We start from the raw sequence: 23,417 nt of genomic DNA on the forward strand, positions 1-23,417 counted from the left end.
AGATTTAGGTTATGTAATTGCCCAAGGCCACTGAGCTAGTGTGTCTAGAGCTGAAGTTTGAATGAAGTTTATCTCACTCCAAAGTCAGTGTTGTTAGCTTCTTTGCTTTCTTTCAGGTCCTGTTACTTCTAAGGACCCTCTTTGCTATTCATTTCAATAAGGATTTAAGTGTTAGAACTTAAATTTCTATAGAATATATGATATATTCCTTCGATTCGTTGGAATAAGATGTAGAACATAATGTAACATTTTTTGATGAAGTAGTATCATCATTTTAGACATTATTTATTATATTGTGCTGTAGATATGCTACAACATGAGCATATCCCATGAGGTTGGATGTTATTTTTATTATGCATAGGAAGAAATGGGGGCTCAAAGAACTTAAGTGAATTTTCCAATGTTTATATAGATAGCAGTTGGTGGAGCTAAGATTCTGATTCCAAATTTCATGATTTAGGTGCCAGTCAATCAATGTTAGTTAAATTTGACTTTATAGTTATTAATTAATGACAAGAACTAGCCACCCCACCCCCAGCCCTCCCACCCCCGGACTCACAACTTTCCTCTCTCCAAACGTACGTTTCCTATGCTGTTGAGGTCTACTGAGGTTTTGCACTTCAGGTGGTTTTGTGTACCTGATCTCTCAGGGTATAAATTAGGGTGAGGTCTGAGCTGCAGCTATAAAAAGATTCCTCCCCCACCACTTTACTCTCCACCTCCCCCCCCCACCCAGGGCAATGGCTTGTACAAGAAAGAACTTTATTTCTCTCTTATTTAGCCTAAATCTGGGATGTGGAAGGCAGGGTCTGCCCTAGGAAGTGATCATAGGATTTCTGGCTAGCAGGGAAGTCATCCCATTTGAGACACATGGTTTCCAAGGGTGCCTCCATTGTAGCCATTTTTAGCCAGTGAAAATGGGTGGGAGTGAGTCCTGAGCAAGGACCTTTTAAGCAAGTGAAGCAGAAGTTACAAACATCACTTGTGCTCACATTTAATAGGTGAGAACTTAATATAAAGTCCCTGCTAACAACAAAGGGGGCTGGGAATTAAAGTCCAGCTGTACAAACATGTGCAAGAAGAATGGGAGCATGGGTTTTGGGGGTGAAAACAAGAATCTGCCATACCTAATATATATAGTGGAGATGTCTCTCCTACTCAAGGTATGGTGTTGTTGGTAGCGGCTTGCCCTTACTTACAGGTGAAGCACACAGGTATTGGTGGGTATTTGACTTCCCCCCCACCTTTAACTCTTGAAGTATAAAGATATTCATCTCTTCTCCCTGTTCTCCACTCTCCTGTCTCTTGCTACCACTGAGCTGAATTGCTCCCTTTTTATTATTATTATTTTCTTTCTTAACTCTGTGTTACCTGTCATTTCCCTCTGTCACTTCCTGTCCTTGGTAAGCATTTCTAACTACTCAGAATAAGTCGTTCACTTTAGTGAGCACATGTAATTTTAGAGTTTTGGGGTTTTTTTAGTGTTTCTTTGTGACAGGGTCTTGCTCTGTCGCCTAGGCTAGAGTATAGTGGTGTCTTCATAGCTCAAGCGATCCTCCTGCCACAGCCTCCTGTGTAGCTGGGACTATAGACACGTTCTACCATACCTGGCTGATTTTTTGATTTCTTGTACAGACCGTCTTGCTCAGGCTGGTCTGGAACTCCTGGCCTCAAGCAATCCTCCGGGCTTGGCCTCCCAGAGTGCTAGGATTACAGGTATAAGCCACCGCACTCAGCCTGGGTTTTTAGTTCTTTATAATTGTGTTTGTTGCTGAGTTTTGGAGGTGATTGCTGCCAAATAAATTTTTTTCTTTTGGGAATTACAGACCCATTGTAGAAACCTAAATCTTATCTCCAGAGAGCTAGTTCTGCAATAAATAAAGATGTTTATCTTCCTAGACTGAGAGTGATTGGTAAGAGATTTAGGAGGAGAACAAGGAAAAGGTAATGCCATAGAAACTGGGAAAGGGAGGGTAGAGAGTTTCAAGATGGAGAGAGTGTTCAATGATATCAGACACCTCAGAGAGGTCAAAGAAGATAAGAGCTGCAAGGGAAGCTGTTAGTGGCATTAGGTGAGGTTTCCATGCAGTAGCGTGGCAGGATGCCAGATTTTCCTGGATTGAAGAACAGACAGGGCTGGGCACAGTGCTCACACTTGTAATCCCACCACTTTGGGAGGCCGAGGTGGAAGGATCATTTGAGCCCAGAAGTTTGAGAGCAGCCTAAGTAACTGTTAGGGCGGCCTTGAATCTCCCAATTTTCTAATAATAGCTGAAAATCAATTCTGAGCTCTCTCTACTCTTTACTATCTCTCTCCCAAACTAACAGGCAACCTGCTGGGACTCTGTTTTCACAAACACCTAAAAGAGCCCAAAAAAGAAATGTAAGTCTTTGTCTTTACATTTTCCCAGCTCACAGCTTTCAGAATTTGTTTTATAGCTTCAAGGTGTTCCTGAGAAGCTCCTGGACAGACAACATGGGGGTAAACTCTAAGCCTTTGTTTCCTGCCCAAAACCATATCTCAGGGGCAAAAATCACATCCCCTGCGATTGGCCTGACTACATTTCAGAAATAATCAAGTCTCCAGAAACAGAAAAAAACAAGGAAGCAGTCAAAAAGATGACACCTGCTTCCCAGTCTTTCTAATTTTAATTTTTTTCCCTTTCCCATAACTTGCCCTTCCTTTTCTTATATGTATATAATAAAAAGGGTGGGATATTAGGTTTACTTAGAGTGAGAACCCGAAAAGTATGTATAGGACGTAATACTTAGAGAGTTATCATAAAGCCTGTGAAACAAAAGCTCCAGGAGTCTGGAGAGTCCAAGTTTATAAATCTAACTTCGACCACAGACAGCTGCAGTGAGAGTATTCCTATCCCCTCTGATAAGGATGAAGCTACCCACCTCCTCTATCTCTGCAGGTGTCGCTCACTCCCCCCGAAAAACCCTCTATAAAACCCAAGGCTTTTCCCTTCCTCCTGGTGGACGCTCTTTGGCCTCCACCCATCTGCACCCTGATGCTCAAAATAAAACAGCATTTTGCTACACATGAAGCATTGTCTGTCTCCCTCTCGGCTCTGGACCTAACAGTGACGTGGCGAGACCTCTACCTCTACCAAAACTTTAAAAATTAGCCTGGCATGGTGGCATGTGCCTGTAGTCCCAGCTACTTGGGAGGCTGAGGCAAGAGGATCACTTGAGCCCCAGAGTTGGAGGTTGCAGTGAGCTATGATCATGCCACTGCACTCAAGCCTGGGTGACAGAGCAAGACAGTTGAGACTAGGCTAGATTCATTTCAAGAAGTTTAGCTGATTGGGAAAGGAGGAGGGGGGTGATAACAAGAGAAAGGAGGGAGAGTTTGTTGATTTTAGTTTTTTAGATGGGAGAGACTTGAGTGTGTTTTTAGGCTCAAGCAAAAGAAACCATCGTATGTAGAGGGAAGATCCAAAAGAAGAAAAGGATGAATAATAACTGATGAAACTCATTTTCAGAAAAGCTGGGAGGAAATTCTGGGCTCAAAGGCAGAGTTGCAAGGCTATTTTGGAGATGGGAATCGGGGCCATATTTATCCACTGGGCATTATAAGCATGGTGCTGAACCTACAAACTGTTGTGGGAGCTTTGAAAGAATTTGAGAACTAAAAAAAAATTACGCTAAAGTGTGGAAAACTGTTTAATTACAGCTCTGTGAAACATAATCTAACATTTAATATTGACTGGCATTTTACTGTATTTGAAAGCAATTTATAGTTAAGATCTTTCTCAATTAGGAGGGATTCCCAGGTGAAAAATCAGATCCTAAGATGGTCTTAAAACAGCTCTACAAGGAGTAACTATACTTGAACAAAAGAGGTAGGAAGTAATGATGGTGAAGAACATAGCTAAACTAAAAAATGGAGCTAGAAATTGATGTTCTTTACCTGATGACCTCTTCTTTGTCTTTCAAGTAAGAATCAAGATTATCTTCTTCTTCTTCTTCTTCTTCTTCTTTTTTTTTTTTGAGACAGAGTCTCATTCTGTTGCCTGGGCTAGAGTGTCGTGGCGTCAGCTTAGCTCACAGCAACCTCAAACTCCTGGGCTCAAGCAATCCTTCTGCCTCAGCCTCCCGAGTAGCTGGGACTACAGGCATGCACCACCATGCCTGGCTAATTTTTTCTATATATTTTTTAGCTGTCCATATAATTTCTTTCTCCATATAATTTCTTTCTATTTTTAGTAGAGACGAGGTCTTGTTCTTGCTCAGGCTAGTCTTGAACTCCTGAGCTCAAACGATCCACCCGCCTCGGCCTCCCAGAGTGCTAGGATTACAGGCATGAGCCACCGTGCCCGGCCAAGATTATCTTCTTAGAGAAGCAGAAGTGAAAGACTTGAGGGGAGCAAAGAAAGTTTGTATTAGTTACTGTGGGAAGGAAGAAAGATAGCTTAACTGGGGATAAGTGTAAGAATTCTGAACAGTATTAAAACATGAAGTAAGGCTGCATAAGTAAATCCATTGAAAAAAGAAGTAACTTAGAACATTAACAGGAACAAAAGTTGACTATTATAAATTGGTAAAAGAAAAAATACAAAAGTATTACAAAGTGATTATGTGTGTGTGTATATATATACACACATTATATATATATATATATATATATATATATATATGTATGTTTTTCTTGGTTTGTTTTTTACTTTGAAGACAGGGTCTTACTCTGTTGCCCGTGACATCATAGCTCACTGCAACCTCCAACTCCTGGGCTCAAGCGATCCTCAAGCCTTAGTGTCCTGAGTAGCCAGGTCTATGGGCATGCACCACAATGCTCAGCTAATTTTTTTGTTTTAGGGGTAGAGACGTGGTCTCACTCTTGCTCAGGCTAGTCTTGAACTCCTGGCCTCAAGCAATCCTCTTGCCTTGGTCTCCTAAGTGCTAGGATTACAGGTGTAAGCACTGCTCCTGGCCACTAAGTAATAATTAGATGAAACAATTGAAAAACTTTTTTAGGAAAACAGGATATCACAAATAATGGATAAAAAGAGGGAAAATCCAAATAGTGTAAAATTCTACTTCTTCCATTGAAGAAAGTCCAAACAATTGTTGGATTTAAAATTTGTGATGTTTGGCCGGGCGCGGTGGCTCACGCCTGTAATCCTAGCACTCTGGGAGGCCGAGGGGGGTGGATTGTTCGAGCTCAGGAGTTCGAGACCAGCGTGAGCAAGAGCGAGACCCCATCTCTACTAAAAATAGAAAGAAATTATATGGACAGCTAAAAATATATATCAAAAGAAAATTAGCCGGGCACGGTGGCGCATGCCTGTAGTCCCAGCTACTCGGGAGGCTGAGGCAGGAGGATTGCTTGAGCCCAAGAGTTGGAGGTTGGTTTGAGCGAGGCTGACGCCACAGCACCCTAGCCTGGGCAACAAAGTGAGACTCTGTCTCAAAAAAAAAAAAAAAAAAAATTGTGATGTTTATTTTTCTTAGCTACAGAACTTTAAAAGTCAAATGGATCTACAAGAGTTATAACCCACAGACACGTGCACACACACACAGATAGCAATACCCTACCCCACAACCTTCTCACCTCTGAGTCTTAGTCCTCAGAGGAGACCACTTTCACATATTTCACTGTTTTAAAAATTTTTGCTGCATGTTGTAAAATAACATGTTTAAACTGCTCTTCTTGATTTTTCACTTTTAGGTATTATTTAATGACTTTTTGTTATGGAAACAGAGGACTTTAGTTGTCTTATATGCCTAAACATCTCTTCCTCCTAGTCTTCCAATAAAATTATAATTTTTGGTTAAATAAATTTTCAGTGTTTGTTATGACTATAGAAATTCCATATACATATATCATGTAGTATACTATTATGATTACATTTCTCCTTTTTACATATTTTTTTCTTTTTCCTGCAATTAATAATTACCTTGTCTTTTGTGCTTGGTTTTCTATGAACCTATCTTTAATTCATCCCTAAACTTTTCAACAAAGGATCAGTCTTCTCGCAGTTAATACAGACATATCAGATGTTCTCTCAATTTCAATTTCTTTTCTTTAAGATAACTTTTCTGAAGTACTTCTTCACTTAACTGGTCCACCTGCTCGAATCTGGCCTGGTTGCTCTCTAAATCCTTTTTCTTTATCATGGGTATTACTTATCTCAAGTTATATTCCGTATTTCCTAAAGCCTATGTCTTCCTTTTTCCTTATATACTCCTTTTTGTTAGATTGTATCCTCCAGTAGCTTTCTGAGAAAGGATGCATGCAAAGTAAAGTTTTGGGGAATCTTGTGTCTCTGAAAATGTCTTTATATTACTCTTACACTTGATTGATAGTTTAGGTAGGTATAAAATTCTGTGTTGGAGATATATTTCCCTTAGAATTTTTAAGACACTTCTCCATTATCTTTTAGCTTTCTGTGTTGCTGTTCAGAAATCTAATGCCATTCTGATTTGTGATATTTCATGTAGACATACTTTGCTGTGTATCTTTTTTCATTCATTGTCTTGGGACCTTTTCAGTATGGAAATTCACACATTTCAGTTCTGAGAAGTTTTCTTGAATTATATGTTTGATATTTTCTCATCTTTGTTCTATCTCTGGAACTGTTGTTACTCAGACATTGAACTTTATGGATTTATGCTCTAATTTTCTTGTCTTTATCTCATCTTTTCTACATTTTTTGTTATTTTTATATATGCTGTGAATATCTTTAACTTTTCCAATCCTTTTGTTGAATATTAAAAATATCTACTGTAGTAGCCAGGGTTCTCCAGAGAAACAGAACCAATAGGATATATGTATATATATAAATATACAGTTGACCCTTGAACAACATGGGTTTCAGCTGCACAGGTCCACTTATATCCTGATTTCCTTCCACCTCTGCCACCCCCGAGACAGCAAGACCAACCACTCCTCTTCCTCTTCCTTCTTAGCCTACTCAACATGAAGACGGCGAGGATGAAGACCTTTATGATGATATACTTTTACTTAATGAATAGTAAATATATTTTCTCTTCCTTATGATTTTCTTAATAACATCTTCTTTTCTTTAGCTTACTTTATCCTAAGAATACAGTATATAATAAATATAACATATAAAATGTGTTAATTGACTGTTTATGCTATGGGTAAAGCTTTCAGTAAAAAATAGGCTATTAGTACTTAAGTTTTTGGGAGTCCAAAATTATATGTGGATTTTCAACTACATGGGGCTCAGCACCCCTAATCCCCATGTTGTTAAAGGGTCAGCTGTATAGATTTATTATGGGAATTGGCTCACATGATTATGAAGATTGAGAAGTCCCACCATTTGTTGTCTGCAAGCTGGAGAACCAGGAGAGCTGGTGGTATAATTCAATCCAAGTCCAGAGGCTTGAGAAGGGAGGTGGGATGCATATGCTGGTATAAATCCCAGAGTCTGAAAGCCCAAGAACCATGAGCTCCAGTGTCCAAATGCAGAAGAAAGAATTTGCCCTTCCTCTGCCTTTTTGTTCTATTTGGACCTTCAATGGATTGGATGATGCCTTCTCACATTGGTGAAAGTGAATCTTCTTTACTCAGTCCACTGATTCAAATGCTAAGTTCCACCAGAAACTCTCGCAGACACAACCATAAGTAATGTTTTACCAGCTATCTGGGCATCTGTTAGCCCAGTCAAGTTGACACATAAAATTAGCTATCACATTTACTGTTGGTATTTTTAATTTCCATTCACTTGTCTTTTGTTTTCTGGATTCAGGAATGCAAGATTTTATCTTATCTTTCTGAGAATATAAATTATGGGGTTTCTTTTTTTGTTTTATTGGTTTTTCTTTGTGTGTTTTTGTGTTTGTCTTCTGCATTTTCTGTTTTTCTTCTGAGTTCCTTTTTTTCTGCTTGTAATTTTTTATATGTTTTTCATATAAAGGCTTTTCTCAAGTTTTTGGAGTTTCTTGGATGTCTGTTCAAGTCCTGAGTAGGGGAGGGTCTTACAGATCAATATTAGACTTTTATGTAATTCTCCTGTTTTGAGTAGGGTACCTCTGTCTTCACCTGTTCTTGGTGTTCCAAGTTCAACATCCTCCTGATTCAGCCTCTCAATAGAGAGTAAGTCTTTACTCTTAAACCTGAGTAGAGAAGGAGTAGTAACTTTACTATACAATGTTGGGAACAAGATTTAGAAACATAACTGCTTCTTATACAGACTTTTAACCAACTTTCTGTTTTTACCGTTATTTATACCTATGTCTTCAGAAATACCGATACCTACAGTTCCTAAGCCTTTCGGATGTTGTGTAAGAGAATGTTCATGTTTCTTATCTTCCTTCCTCAGTATAGTCAATTTACTTTTTAGCTTTTTTCTGTCTACCTCAATAGTTATTACTTTTTTGTCTAATTTCCATTTTCCAAAATTTTAACATCTCTTATTTGCTTCCATCTTCATCTTAACTTCAACTCTGTTTTTATAAATCTGTGTCTTCTTTTATTGAGATATAATTAACATGCCAATTTAGTGGTTTTTTAAAAAATACTTTTTTAAGAGATGGCGTCTTGCTATGCTGCCTGGTCTGGTCTTGAACTTTTGGGCTCAAGTGATCCTCCTGTCTCAGCCTCCCGAGTAGCTGGGACTACAGGGGTATGCCACCATGGCCCACTAAGTTTTTATTTTTTGTAGAGAAAGGGTCTCGCTATTGTCCAAAATGGTATGGAACTCCTGGCCTGAAACAATCCTCCCACCTTGGATCCTCCCAAAGTGCTAGGATTACAGATGTGAGCCACCACGCCCAGCCCCTTTGCCTATTTTTAGTTAGGTTGTCATTTTATTGTTGAATTGCAACAGTCTGTACATATTCTAGATGCTAGATGCTTATCAGATATATGATTTGCCAATAGTTTCTCACATTTTGTGGGTTATCTTTTTACTTTCTTAGTGTCCTTTGGAGCACAGAAGTTTTAAATTTTGATGAAGTCCAATTCATCTATTTTTTTCTCATGCTTTAGGTGTTATATCTTACAAATTGTTACCTAACAATTACCTAAACCAAGGTCACAAAGATTTATACATATTTTTTTCCTCAGAGTTTTATAGTATTAGTTTTTACATTTAGCTCTTTGATCCATTTTAGTTAATTTTTTTTTGTATCTTGAGGAAGAGATCCAAAATCATTCTTTTTTGCATATGGATATCCAATTATCCCAGCACCATTAAAAAAAAAAAAAAAAGACTATTCTTTTGCTATTGAATGGTCTTGGCGCTTATGTCAAAAATCAATTTGCCATAAAATGTATGGTTTTTTTTAATGGACTCTCAATTCTATTCTATTGGTCTATATGTCTGTCCTTATACCAGTACCACACAGCCTTGATTACTATAGCTTTGGTTCGTTTTGAAATTCAGAATGTGAATCCTACAACTTCATTCTTTTTCAAGATTATCTTGGCTGTTCTGGGCCTTCTGCATTTCCATATGAATTTTAGGATCAGCTTGTCAATTTCTCTCAAAAGAGCCAGCTGGGATTTTGATAGGGACTGCATTGAATTTATAGATCAATTTGTGGAGTATTGCCATCTTAATATTATTAAGTCTAATAAGCCATGAACATAGGGTATCTATTTAGGCCTTCTTTAATTTCTTTCAACAATGTTTTGTAGTTTTCATTGTGTAAGTTTTATACTTTTGTTAAATTTGATCCTAAGTATTTCATTTTTTGATGCTATTATAATTGGAACTGTTTACTTAATTTCAATTTTGGATTGATCATTGCTCATGTATAGAAATACAATGAATTTTGTACAGTGATCTTGTATCCTACAACCTTACTGAATTACTTTATTAGCTCTGATAGTTTTCTTGTTTGTATATTCCTTGGGATTTTCTATAGACCGGATCATGTCATCTGAAAGTAGAGATCATTTACATCTTCCTTTCCAAACTGGATGCTTTTTATTTCTTTTTCTTGCTTAATTGTGCTGGCTAGAACCTCCAGCTGAATAGAATGTTGAGTAGTAATCGTAACAGTGGACATCCTTGAGTTCTTTTTTTTTTTTTTTTATTTCAGCATATTATGGGGGTACAAATGTTTAGGTTATGTATATTGCCCTTGCCCCACCCGAGTCAGGGCTTCAAGCGTGTCTATTCCCCCATCCTTGAGTTTGGGGGAGAGCATTCAGTTTTTTGCCAGCATGTATGATGTTAACTGTGGGTTTTTTTGTAGATGCTCTATCAAGTTGAGGAAGTTCCCTTTTATTCTGAGATTTTTAGGGTTTTTTTTTTCATGAAAGAGTGTTAGATTTTGTCAAATTATTTTTCTGCATCTATTGAGGTGCACCTATTAGGTGGTATGGTTTAAGTCTTTTTAAAATGTCTTCAGTGATAATTTAGCAGAGGTTTTGGAGGCAAAAACTAAAACACTTATATTTAATCTGATATGTTTAACTGAAAGATCTAAAAGAGATTTTTAAAAAAAGATACTAAGAATGGATGTAGTTTATTTAAAGTTGGTCATAGCTAGCTAGCCGTGTTTAAGAAATTTGATAGTTTAGACAAGACGACTTTCTGATCATGCTTAAAACACCTTATTCACTATTTTTTTAAAAAAAAATGTATAATTAAAATAATAAATAACAACCTATCATTCCGCAAAGAAAAAGGAAAAGTATAGGCTTTAATGAATGATTCAGCAGTTTTCTATCTGGTCTCATTGCCATCAATTCTTTCTCCTTATTTCCTCCAGAGTGTTCTTTCTAAAATCTAAATTGGATCTGGTTAAAATCTTTTAACAACTTCCCAAATGAGCATGGCATACAAACCTTGTGATATGGCAGCTTTTTCACTCCATCTAGCACTATTCTCATTTCAAACTGATTTCCCCAGCTATTCTGAACAATGTACGGTTCCAGAACTCACAGTGCTTTCTTTCTCTTGTCTCTGGGCTTTAGTACAGACTGTTTTGTTTCTCAAAACTTTTTGGTTTCAGGATCTCTTAATACTCTTAAAAATATTTTTATTGAGGATTTCACTGAGATTTAGTTTAGGTAGCACGTATCTACCAAATTGACTGTATTTGAATATAAAACAAATTTTAAACATTAATTCATTTAAAATAATAAGCCTATTTCATATTAACATAAACAGCATTTTTTATGAAAAATGTTTTTCAAAATCGAAACAATTAGTGAGAAGAATAGCATCATTTTATAATTTTGCATATCTCTTTAATCTATGTTTATCCTGTAAATATAAGACTAATCTTACCTATAATATTATTTATCAGAAAGTGATAACTGGAAATACCCATAGAAGCATATTAATAGATATTAAAAACCTTTTGATAAAATTAATTATCTAATTTTTTTTTTAGTATCTAATCTTGATCATCCCCCAAACAACTAAAAACAGAGTGTTTCTAGCTTATGTTATTCACTTAAAACTAAGAGAAGCGTTAAGGTTATGTTTCTTAAAAAACAAGAAAAAACAAAGAAGTACTGTTCTTTGTGCTTTAGAACTCTTAGGTCCACTGTTAGTTTTTAAAGTGTTGGGTATTTCTGTCTTGCAGTAAGACCTGAAATTTTTTTTTTTTTTAAAGCTGAATCTAGGTCCCCACGGTTCCCACAGCAGCCTTAAGTGGCTCTGTTCTACCTGGCTCCTTTTGATGGTATCTAGTGTTTTTTTCTCTCTTCTGTCCTTATGTCTAAGGCAGGATACAAGGTCCTTAAGCCCCTTCTCCCACATTTGACAACAGGGTTGGATATTGCATATTGTGGGCTTTTGTTTATTTTGTTCTAATTAAAGTATGCAAAATAAAAAGATGCATTTTTATATTTAAAAAGATGGATACAGGTAAATTGTAACTGGTAAAAGTTTTTCATTATGCACTGCTGGTGGGAATGTAAACTGACATATTTTGGAAAATTGTTTGGCAGTATATACTAAAGCTGAACATATGCATACCCTATGACCCAGTCATTCACTTCTGTGTGTAGGTGTTGAAACAAGGAAAATGAGGACATATGTTTGCTAAAAGACTTATACTAGAATGCTCATAGTAGCATCATTTATGATAGGTCCAGATTATGGGAAACTGGAATTAAAACAAATGCTGTCAACAATGGAATTGATAAATAAATTGTGTTATATTCAACAATGGAATGTTATTCTGCAATGAGATTGAAGAATGGAATATTGTGCTTCAATGAGAATTAATGAACAACTACCTACAGCTACATGGATGAACCTCACATACGTAATGTTGAGTAGAAGAAACCAGAGGCAAGAGACTGCATACTATAAGAGTCTATATGTATACACACTTATATAAAACAGGCAAACTGATTTATGTGTTTACCCTTGGGAGTTTAGGGACTGGACAATGGCTCCAGGAAGTTTTCTAGGGTGCTGCTTTTAAGTGTAAATTCATACTTTTCTGTATATTATTACACTTAAGTGGAAAGCCAAAAAAAATGTATGGTAGTGAATTTTTTAACTTAAAAATAAGCAAATGAAATAGAATTGAGATTCCAGAAATAGGTGCTAAAGTACAAATCTACTTAATCTGTAACAAATTAAGTGTAACAAAACAATGTCAAAAATTCATTAGTTGGGATAACTAGGTTTTAATATGGAAGGAGTACATTTAGATTCACACCTCATACCATATGGTACATTGAATTGCAGTTGAACTAAAATCTTAAAATATTTTTTATAACTAGGAAAAAATAAAGTATAATTACAGCTGAGATAATTTTATGATGTAAATCAATATAGATAATTGAGAGTAGATTGATGCATACATAGAATTTTAAAAAGAAAATTTCTGGCCGGGCGCGGTGGCTCACGCCTGTAATCCTAGCACTCTGGGAGGCCGAGGTGGGCGGATCGTTTGAGCTCAGGAGTTCGAGACCAGCCTGAGCAAGAGCGAGACCCCATCTCTACTAAAAATAGAAAGAAATTATATGGACAGCTAAAAATATATATAGAAAAAAATTAGCCGGGCATGGTGGCGCATGCCTGTAGTCCCAGCTACTCGGGAGGCTGAGACAGGAGGATTGCTTGAGCTCAGGAGTTTGAGGTTGCTGTGAGCTAGGCTGATGCCACGGCACTCACTCTAGCCTGGGCAACAGAGTGAGACTCTGTCTCAAAAAAAAAAAAATAAAAAAAAATAAAAAAAAGGCCGGGCGCGGTGGCTCACGCCTGTAATCCTAGCACTCTGGGAGGCCGAGGCGGGTGGATTGCTCAAGGTCAGGAGTTCGAGACCAGCCTGAGCGAGACCCCGTCTCTACTAATAATAGAAAGACATTATATGGACACCTAAAAATCTATATAGAAAAAATTAGCCGGGCATAGTGGCGCATGCCTGTAGTCCCAGCTACTCGGGAGGCTGAGGCAGTAGGATCGCTTGAGCCCAGGAGTTTGAGGTTGCTGTGAGCTAAGCTGACGCCACGGCACTCACTCTAGCCCGGGCAGCAAAGTGAGACTCTGTCTCAACAAAAAAAAAAAAAATAAAAAAAATAAAAAAAAAAAAAAAAGAAAATTTCTGTAGAACAAATAACAAAGGTAAAAGGAAAGTGACAGGATAAGGACAATCATGATGAATGTGCTAAATAAAACTTGATATATATGATGTATAAAGAAAATAAATGATACTAATTTATATTATAGTACTGAGAGCTGTCAAGACAAGCAGTCAAATAAATGATTTAAGAGTTGTTTATGTGCAAAATTCTTTGTAAAAGTGAAAAACTGGAGTCAATCTACATGCCCATCAATAAGGGAATGGGCCTGGGCACCTATAATCCCAGCATTTTGGGTGGCTGATGTAGGAGGGTGGCTTGAGGCCAGGAGTTCAAGATGAGCCTGGGCAACATATTGAGACCTTGTCTCTACAAAAAAATAGAAAAATTTGCCAGGTTTGGTGGCATGTGCCTGTGGTCCCATCTATTTGGGAGGCTGAGACAGGAGGATTGCTTGAGCGTAGGAGTTTGAGACTGCAGTGAGCTATGATTATGCCACTGCACTCTAGCCCTGGGTGACAGAGCAAGACCCTGTCTCATAATAATAATAATAATAATGGAATTGTTAGTAAATTATGATATTCCTATTTTTTAATTTTTTTATACACGTTCAGAGAAACTTCTCCAGTAATAAACTACAGAAATGATCCCTGAAAGTATATAGTCTTAATTATGATATTTCTATAATAGATATTACTATGTAGCCATTAAAAAGAATGAGTTAGATTTGGTAATATGGAACAATGTGCACGAAGTATTAAGTGAAAAGTAAGTTGCAGAGTATGTACAGTGTCATTACCTTTTTCTGCAAAACAAGTTAATGAACATTTGCCAATGAGTGTGTATGATCACATACAGAATAAGTTCTAGAAGGTATAGAACAAACCATTAACAGTGAATCCCTTGGGGAATTGAATTAAGAGGGTACTTACCCTGTTTTTGTTTCATACCCTTCTGTATTCTTCTATTCCATTCATGTATTGCTTTTACAATTAAATTTTTTAACTCATAAAGGGAAAGATAACCTTACCAAATACTCAGGTTTGCCAATAAATAAATCATTGGAAATTAAAACACTTTTGAGTTAGTTAAAACAAACAGCTTTATATTGAGACATCTACAAAGAAAAAGGTCTTCATTTCTTGCAGGTGATATAATTTGGTATATTCTTTCTGAAGAGCAATCTGGCAATGCATAACAAGAGCCATAAAAATGAACATCTTTTGATCCTAGAGCCCTACTTTTGGGAATATATCCTAAGGAAGTAACTCCAAAGAGAAAATAAATTTTGCAAAGGTGTTTATAGCCACATTATTTTTAATAAAAAACTAAAAATAAAAAAGAATTCTGGATTTAACACATTGACTGCCACACTAAAAAAAAATTTTTTTCCTTGGGGCCATGGTGTTTTATCACAAAAATAGAATAAAAACTTCAGAAACAAAACAATCCTTTCTAATTTAATGAAAAATTCATTATTTTTTATTGTTTTCTATGCTTGAGTTATATGCAACTTGAAAAATAGTTCTTACAGCTCCCAAGGTGAAGAGATGTGTGAGTTATATATGCTTCACTAGGCCTCAGGCTTAAAGCTAGAGTTAAATACAACTCACATGGCAGTTAATATGTTAAGGTAATGTTTTAATATACAATAATACATTGATCTTCTAATTTAAGAAAAACCTTAAACTATATGACCTAATAAGATTGCTACCAGCTTCATAATTTTATAATCTCAAGAAAGTGAAATTGATAGTAAAGTTTCTTTTATCTTTTCCTTCCCCCACTAGCACCATTCACATTTTTCTCAGTTTAACATTTTCCTTAACCTTGGTCCCTTTAACAAGGCTTCCTACAGGGTCATTTTGTTCTGAAAGACAAAGTACAAATTTCAAGTAGAAGAAAATGTAGTGATTTCATTCTCCATATTTATTTATAGTAAACATTATAGAAGCAGAATGTTTAAATACACTTAATCAGATTTCCAAATTGCCCTGGAGAGTAAAATATCTTTCTCCTCTATGATCTAGTGAGAAAATTAAGTTGAGGGGTTAAGTACCTTGCATAATGCCCCACTGATTCATCTACAATATAGGGATTAGAAACCAGGTTTCATATAGTACAACCCTCTTGCTAGGGCTGTTGAGCCTGAGTGCTTGTGTGTGGGGTGGCAATGCAGAGCTGGGATCAATTCTCTATTTAAGAGCTGGACTGAAGGCCAGTTCACCTTTCCTTGATGAGTTTGGATACTTGAGCAGTGCAGAGTAAGTTTTCTAAACAGAGATTTCTGGATGCAATTACAGAAGTGTCTTATACCAGATAGAATCTGACCTAGGTTGTCCAATGAGAAATGGCCATTAGAGAGAAGTTGTACTTCCTTCCCCTTTGCTACCTCATACTTCATGTGATGCCCCTCATTTGTTCATTTTCCTCTGTAGTTCAAAGTGAAGGATCTGAGAAGGAAATGGAGCTGTCATCAGTTCTAAACTTGAACAGAGTGTTTCTAGAGTTAGTAAATGGAAAAATTAATTTTAAAAAATCTTTATGTAAGTTCTATTAAATACCAAGAAATTGATTTGTGGTCTGTTTTGCAATCATGATATTTATATCAATTGGTTAGTATTAGTCATGATCATTTTAAACTTTCTAAATTTCTCTAAGAATTATCCTAATTTTGTGGTTCAGTTGAAAATATTTATACTCATGAGATAAAAGTTCAAGTTTTTGCCCTACCACTTACAAACTGTGTGGCCTTGGGCAATTTCCTCATTTGTAAAATGGAGATAATAATCCCAGCCTTATCTGACTCCTAGGCTGGTTGTGAGGTTCAATGAGATAATACATATGAAAGTATTTAATAAACTTTCAGGAACAATACAAATTTTTTTATTCCAGTTATGAAAGTTATTGCCTTGTTTACAACAAAGTAAACATTGAAGATGACAGTACATCTCTTCAGATTCTAGAGTAGTATCTGGAAATGCTCTGTCCTGTCCTAGTATGCACTAACTTAGATCTATGAATAGACCTATGAATAGATCAATGAGCTTTCTGAGTGATCACCTGCCAGCTACATTAGTTTGATACCTTCATTTATACTTTCTGGAAAACATATAGATATTTTATATTAGTATTAGGTTTGCTTGCAAGAGAAACCTAAAATATGGTTTAAACAAGAGAGAAGATTATTTCTCTTTCGTAGAAAAGAAGTCTGAAGATAGGCCGTCCACATCTGGTACGGTATGCTCCAAGGTGTCATCAAGGATTCAGGATTCTACACCAACATCCTATCCATAGATTCCATCCATGAGGACTGAAGGATTTCCCTTTTATCCCCTAGGATAAATAAGGGAGGGACATCTCTCAGCTGAATCAGTCCCATTTAAGTACTTTCTAGAAGACACACCCAGTATTTTGCTTATATTTTATAACTAATCACATGACTAAAGTCTAGCTACAAGAGAAGCTGAGAAATATGATCTTTATTCCAGTGACCACAAGCCCAGATATGTATGTGTATGTGAGGGGTGTGTGTGTATGTGTTGGGGAAAGGAAGATAGTTTAAAACATTTACATTAATATAATGCTGTAGTAGAGACTGCTAGTTGCCAACCCCAACAGCCTCTTCTTCCTTAGAAACATGCTCCAATTTTTACCTGGAGATTGGAGGAATTAGGGAAGGAATCAAAGAGACTGTGTCTCCATAGAGAGATAACAAAGTGATTTGGGCAGAGAAAACTAAAAATTCTGGGAACATATTTTTAAACTTGGCAGTATTTGTATAAAGAAATGTTTAGAATGTCAAAACAAAGTACTTATTAAATTTTTTAAAAAATACAATATTAAGTAAAGCAAAAAAGGAGAGAAAAATGAGGAAGGGAAAACCCCAGAAAATACAAGGAGTACTTTGGTTTAATTTGAACCCTCTTATATATACATGTCTTCAGTTCTTTTTACATTAGTTTTTCTCATCATTTTTCTCTGAAGAAATGTAATTGTTCAGTTGTTGCCATGATTTTGCTTGCTTTGTACAAAAAAATTTGGCATTGTAGTTATAGAGGGAAATATAGAAAACTTTAGAGCTACATTTGAACAAGGCTAAGAACTTTACAACAATAGATCAAGAAAGTCAAAAAGGAAGAAAGATTTCAAGGTCTTTATCGGTAAAATGATGGGAGTAGAATAAAGTCCTTCTATTTCTTAAGCTTTTTTAATTCAGGAGCAGCGATGAAAATAGTAATGAAGTTTCTGACTACCACTTCCAAGTTAAGTACAATCCAGAGAGGCTACTGGGTTAGAATCTGTGGGAGGACTTAAGTGATTTCAAGTCTCAATGCAGAAGAATAGTGTGTTCAATGGAAATTGAGGAGGACAAGGAATTTTCAGGTCAAGGGGTTTAATGGGTCATCATTGTGTTTGTTGAAGAGCTTAAGGAGAATAGTAGGAAAAAGGATGGAGAATAAAAAATGGACCATGTGCTCCTAAGAAGAGAGATGAATTCTGGCACTGTTTCTTAACATGTAGGCCATGAACCCTCAGGGGAGCTGTAGATGAGCTTTAGGAAGTTCTTTGAATGCTCTAAAATTATACATAACAAATTAAATTATATTCATTTTTCTGTGGGAAAGCATCTGAAGCTTTAATCAGATACTTACCATAAACTAACAAAAAAAAAGCCATTCACTCTTAAAAATGAATGATAAAGACTCCAAATGATTAAAAATGGAGAAAGAGTGACTTAATTGGTCCTACAGTGAGTAAATACAGTCATTGTGATATTTTCAAAGTAAGCTAGGTTTCAATCACAAAAAAGTAAAAGATGAGAAAAATGTATAGAACAGAGGGGAAATTGCCATCATACAGGTGGGTTTTTTTTTTTTTGTTTTTTTTTTTGGAGACAGGGTCTTGCTCTGTTGCTTGGGGTAGAGTGCAGTGGCACTGCAGCCTGGAACTTCTGGGTTCTGGGTTCAAGTGATCCTCCTGTCTCAGCCTTCCAAGGATCTGGAACTATAGGCATGCCACCATGCCTGGCTAATTTTTCTATTTTTATAGAGATGGGGTCTCACCATTGCTCAGGCTGGTCTCGAACTCATGATCTCAAGCAATCCTCCTGCCTCAGCTTCCCAAAGTGCTAGGATTACAGGCGTGAGCCACCGCTCCCAGCCCATCATAAAGTTTTGGGTCTTGGGTTGCCATTATTAACTGTGTGACCTTGGGCATACCCTCCCTAAGCCTCGATTTCCTCAGCTGTAAAATGGGAATAATAAATATCTACCTTAAACTGTGATTGTGAAGATTAAATGAAACAATGTAGGTTGAGCACACAATACAGTGCTTAGCACATGGTAGATATCTGGTAACCCTCTGCCCCCAAAAGATTTTTTATTTTCTATATTTATTTTAATGACCTTATTGTATACAGTCATTCCATGGTATATGCAGAGGATTGGTTCCACCTTATATGAAAAGTCAGCCTCTATACGTGGGTTTTGCATTCCCCCACCCCTACTGTATTTTCAATTTGCATTTGGTTGGAAAAAAAAAAGCTGTGTATAAGTGGACCCCTGCAGTTCAAACCCATATTGTTCAAGGGTCAACTGTAATTCACTTTGAAGTTCCTCAGCAAGTCCATCTTCAGAGAACTACTCAGTGATGCTCACACTCAAGAAGACCATATCTTATTAAGTGGTTAGTTTAGAGGCTCTTTCCCATGCAGATTTGTAAGCCGAGTGTGTAAAAATCACATATTGCACTTGTTGCCTGGCAGCACGTGTCCCTGAGTGGTAGTACATGGCTTGCATTGTAATGTTATCAGTGCTGGGGCCAGCTGGCTGGACATGTACTGCCACATGGGCTAGGGACTCCATTCCTCAAAACAGCAGCCAGCACTAGGGTTAACAGAAAATGACAAACCAGGCATGGATGAGGGAGGCGCCAGCATAGCAGCGGGATGTCCTTTGATTTGCTTCTGTTATTTGCATGTCTTTCTTGTGATGTCTGTGAAATGTTCAGAATGACAAAGTTTTTAAAAGACCTGCTGACTCCGCCTGGAAAATGTGAAAAACCTCCCGTTTAGAGACCTATTATGTCCAGCTAGCTGCATTTTCTATATCTTTCTCTTCATTTTTTATTAATGCAAACATTTGCATGAAGACAGAACCTTTGTTTCTTAAAGAGTTCATCTGCTCCTGCTGCTTACTGGCCCTGCCATGCAAGAGCACAACAGAACCTTTGTTATGCTTTCAGCAAAGCTGTTTATGAACGGTGGCTTACTGAGGACTGCTTCCTGTGCTGTGTGCTTCCATTTTGTCTAAAAAGAAAAAAGAAAATAGTTCTTAGGAGTGAAAAGCATTTGGACTTTCTTTTATACAAGTCCTGGATGTTGAAATGACAAGTACCCCCAAATTTGTGAGGAACTGGTAATTGCATCGAATGCATTTTTTACTTTACCTTGAACATAATGAGGCTCTTAGCAACAATAGAAAGAACAAGTGCCTTCTCATTGGAATAGAGAGAAGGAACAGTAAAAAGGCAACAGAAAGAGTGGTTGAGAGCAGGACAAAAGTGGCTTCCTGTAAGAACCCTAATATTGTAACAGAATGTGTTTTGGTATTTAGTGTTTCCCACCTGGGAGGCACAGTGCGGAAATGGTTGAGTTGAATAAAGAATAGAACCACAGTTTATAAATAGTGGATACAGTTTATGTATCCATTCAGTAAATATTTGAATGACTACTATGTGGAAGATACTGAATGGTCCTGAGTGTTAACAAGGATAAAAAATAAACGAGTCATGGTACCTATATGTCTTTAAGGAGCAGGACTTACAAAGAAGATAACATATGCATAACAGAAATGACTGGATATTAAGGTAGAAAGTGCCACTGGAAATATTTAAAATAGGTGTTTAGGAAGTTCAGGAAAAGGAAAGACTGCTTCTGGCTAGGAGAAAATCAGGGAAAGTTTCACAAAGAAGGTGGCATTGAGTTGAGCGTAGTAAGAAAGGTAGGATTGCAACATTCCTAAAAGTGATGAGTCAAAAATTATGTTGGTCTAGTACAATAGATCCAAAGTATATTTTTATAGGGTACTTGGTGGTGTTTTACACCATTAATTTAGATGATACGTTAAATGTTGATATGAGTTTTCCGTATAAACTAAACTTAAGTCTCCCTGTTTATTCTCTTTCATTCGTTCATCCATATGGTTTTTGTGCACTTTGGACTAGGCCTCTGGGTACCTATAGATGTCTGCAATAGCATCCTTTACTTTCATAACAAAAATAGAAACTCAAAGGGATTATTGAGCATTATTCCTGCCGTATACCATAAGCAGTTCTTAGTGGAGATTTGACACTTAACTCTCATTTGAAAAAGAATCCCCACCTTTGTATAAAGGCCATATCAGCCAGAAGAGAGAGGATTGGGAATTTTAAACCCAGGAATTTTCAATTACCTTAAATTAGAATTCTCCTGTATCTTTTTGTCATTAGAAAAAAAATGAGATCCTGTTAGCTGTTATCTCAGTTGTGAATGGTAACTAATTTTTATAAAATATTTTTAATGTAAAATGATAAGTAAATAAGTTACTGCATTAGTATCTTATTGCATTAATATCACTAATCTGTATATTCATAAATTGCACATTATGAATTTAATAATAATCTGTAAGTTTAATGATAATCTGTAAATACATGGTTTGCCCCCCCAAAGGCTACAACTCTTTTTTTTTTTTTTTTTTTTTTGAAAGAAACAGATCTCTATGTTGCCCAGGCTGGACTCAAACTACTGGGTTCAGGGGAGCCTCCCAAGCAGCTACAGGTTCCTGCCTGGGACTACAGGTTCCTGCCACTATTCCTGGCTAAAAGGTTACAACTTTTGATGACTCTATAGCACAGTTAATTTCCATTCTGTAACTTTCTACTTCCCTGTTTGACATGACAGTATGAGTGGCACATGATTTGCTCCACGTTTGTCAATTTACAGAATTTTGTTTTTAAACTCATGGTGCTTTCTGGAAAATAGTTTTGTGAGTGTTGATGGAGTTAATTTGATAACTATACTGCTCTATGAGTAACTATTTTCACAAAGTTATTGTTGTGACAGTTATTACTTGGGTTCTTCATGTGTCCCTTAGATTGTAACTGTGGGAAACTTAAGTGCTACTTCAGATTTCTCTGTTGTTCAGGCAGTACATTTTGTTATGTTCAGCTAGCAGAGTGCTTTAAATTTGAACCTCTGTGAAAGCGTCCTTAAAAAAGAAGATTCTGTAGTCTGGCACTTGAAATTGCAGGACTCCAACCTACTAGTTCTGTATTATGGGATTTAGGCTGGAAATACTGAAGCAATAGGATTTAAGCACTTACTCTTAATTGACATCGCCAAAATATTTTTAAAAACCACCAGTTTTTGGAAGGAAAAGGAAAGACAGGAGGATTAACAGTTGACCAGAGACTATTTGAATGTCAAGGCACTCAGCTTTGCACAGCTATTAACTGGTACAATACCTCTTTTGGTTGAGGGAAGTAGACTTTAGTTTTTCATCCTCCACTTTACATAAAAGATCTTTAGTCACCTCCTGTTTGCTGGTTGTCACAGGTGATGTTAGCATATGTGTAATGCTTTGTTTGCTTCTGGTGTGTCTTTTAGTATTTTTAGTTTGACTAGCTGTATAGCAGCACTTTGGTGGTTTGGTTGCATAGATGCAATGTAATAGTTTTGTCTGTTTTATAATTAATTAAGATCTTACCTTAATGTGCAAATTTGTCCTAAGAAAATTCCATTTGATATATGTCATACTGCATAGCTCTTTAAGGATGGCAATATCAGGCAGTGCAGACCAAAAGGCTGGGTTCAAAGCTTGTCTCTGCTGCTTACCAGCTCTTTAACCTTAGGCAAATTATATTTCTGAGTCTTCCTTTTTTTCATTTATAAAATGGGGATAAAATAAAAGTACCTAATTCACAGGGTTGTTGTGAGAATTAAGTGAATTAATACTTAGAATGGTGTCTTGCACATAAATGCTGGCTGTTATTATATTTGTAAGTTTAACTAGCATTAAGTAAGCCTTGTATTGATCAAGAGCTATTAAAGGAAGGAGGCCTCCTGCATTTATATCAAGGATGTTTCTCAGGATATTGATCTATAAGGTGTGATTCATTTATAATTTTTTTCTGGGGGCCCAAAGTTAAACTTGACACAGCTATTTTATATATTCAGAGTTGGTTAGTGTTTAGATAAGCCTGATTTTTGGTTAATACTTTCACTTTATTTTTCTCTACTGTAAGTTTTAAATTTCTTTTTGTACTATACTCACTATGTTAATCATGAAATCATGATTTTTGTAAGAGACACAATTAGCTTAAACTAAACATCATACCAGAAGAAGATGTAAGATAATAGGTTTATACACTTGGAGTAGAGAAGGCCTTTTTGGACAGGACAAAACACACACACACACACACACACACACACACACAAAGGCCAGAGATAAATACTTTTTGACTGTATCAACATTTAAAACTTCTACATTGGCCTGGCGCGGTGGCTCACGCCTGTAATCCTAGCAGTCTAGGAGGCTGAAGTGGGAGGATCGCTCAAGGTTAGGAGTTCGAGACCAGCCTAAGCAAGAGCGAGACCCCGTCTCTACTAAAAGTAGAAAAAGTAGAAAGAAATTATATAGACAACTAAAAGTATATATAGAAAAAATTAGCCAAGCATGGAGGCGCATGCCTGTAGTCCCAGCTACTTGGCTGAGGCAAGACGATCGCTTGAGCCCAGGAGTTTGAGGTTGCTGTGAGCTAGGGTGATGCCACGGCACTGTAGCCCAGGCAACAGAGTGAGACTCTGTCTAAAAAAAAAAAAAAAAAAGGCCGGGCGCGGTGGCTCACGCCTGTAATCCTAGCACTCTGGGAGGCCGAGGTGGGCGGATCGTTTGAGCTCAGG

General features: G+C 36.8%; 1 protein-coding gene and 1 pseudogene across 2 annotated transcripts in view; one reads left to right on the forward strand and one right to left on the reverse strand.

The window, feature by feature from the left end:
• Nucleotides 1-23,417, forward strand: part of CSTPP1 (centriolar satellite-associated tubulin polyglutamylase complex regulator 1) — a 170,646-nt gene that overhangs the window by 11,882 nt on the left and 135,347 nt on the right. The gene's annotated exons all lie outside the window — the stretch shown is intronic.
• Nucleotides 14,061-14,140, reverse strand: LOC138385484 (small nucleolar RNA U3; annotated as a pseudogene).

The sequence above is a fragment of the Eulemur rufifrons genome, chromosome 6 (assembly GCF_041146395.1).
Source record: "Eulemur rufifrons isolate Redbay chromosome 6, OSU_ERuf_1, whole genome shotgun sequence".
NCBI classification, from domain to species: domain Eukaryota; kingdom Metazoa; phylum Chordata; class Mammalia; order Primates; family Lemuridae; genus Eulemur; species Eulemur rufifrons.